This window comes from Schistocerca cancellata, chromosome 3 (genome assembly GCF_023864275.1).
Source record: "Schistocerca cancellata isolate TAMUIC-IGC-003103 chromosome 3, iqSchCanc2.1, whole genome shotgun sequence".
NCBI lineage: Eukaryota > Metazoa > Arthropoda > Insecta > Orthoptera > Acrididae > Schistocerca > Schistocerca cancellata.
Window position 1 is genome coordinate 601,266,821 of NC_064628.1, and position 1,201 is coordinate 601,268,021.

The 1,201-nt window shown below is 47.9% G+C and overlaps 1 non-coding gene across 1 annotated transcript; it reads left to right on the top strand.

Moving 5' to 3' along the window:
* Positions 1 to 384: 384 nt before the first annotated feature.
* Trnat-ugu (transfer RNA threonine (anticodon UGU)) lies at positions 385 to 459 on the top strand. Its single transcript has one exon. It is a non-coding gene; the product is annotated as a tRNA-Thr (tRNA).
* Positions 460 to 1,201: the final 742 nt, after the last annotated feature.

Below are 1,201 nucleotides of genomic sequence, written 5' to 3' on the forward strand. Positions count from 1 at the left end.
TGCAGCAGCTCGACTTGGGATGGATTCAAAAAGGGCCGGCCAGTGTGGCCGACCGGTTCTAGGCGCTTCAGTCTGGAACCGCGCGACCGCTACAGTCGCAGGTTCGAATCCTGCCTCGGTCATGTATGTGTGTGATGTCCTCAGGTTAGTTAGGTTTAAGAAGTTCTAAGTTCTAGGGGACTGATGACCTCAGATGTTAAGTCCCATAGTGCTCAGAGCCATTTGAACCATTTGATTAAACTGAAATGATAATTAAATAGACACCCTAGCTGCAAGCAGGCGTTGATACACTTCGTTGGGGACATGTTGAAAATGTGTGCCCCGACCGGGACTCGAACGGGGAGCGTGCAAGGGACAAGTCCCTGCAGACGCACTATCCTCTGTGCCCGCGGTGGCTCAGATGGATAGAGCGTCTGCCATGTAAGCGGGAGATCCCGGGTTCGAGTCCCGGTCGGGGCACACATTTTCAACATGTCCCCAATGAAGTGTATCAACACCTGCTTGCAGCTAGGGTGTCTATTTAATAATCATTTCATTTCTAGCAAAGCTGCATGGTCATCCGCGGTAACTGTTCTTTCGGGAACAGATACCACCGTCATATTTGATTAAAAAGTCGTTGGAAGTCCCCTACAGAAATATTGAGCCATGCTAGTTTTATAGCAGACCATAATTACGAGAATGTTGTCGGTTTTGCACACGGTATGACCCTTCAGCAATTCCCGATAAATGTTCGATGGGATACATGTCGGACGATCCGGGTAACCAAAACATACGCTCGAATGGTCCAGAATGTTCTCAAATACAATCGCGTGCAATTGTTGCCCGGTGACATGGCGCAATAATCACCCGTTAAAATTCCATTGTTGTTAGGCTGCAAAGGGTCTCCCAGTAGCCGATCATAACCATTTCCTGTCAGTGATCGGTATGGTGGACCATAGGACCCAGTCAGTTCCATGTAAATACATCCCACAACATTATGGGGCCACCACCAGCTTGCACAGTGACTTTGTTGACAAGTTGTCTCCTGCACCACATTTGAACGCTACCATCAGCTCTTACCAATCGAGAAAACAGGAAGAAGTTGTGTGGAACTATGAAAAAAATAAACAAAATATACAAACTGAGTAGTCCATGTTGAAGATAGGCAACAACAAGGACAATCTGAGATCAGGAGCGCCGTAGTCGCCGGCACGGTAGCTCA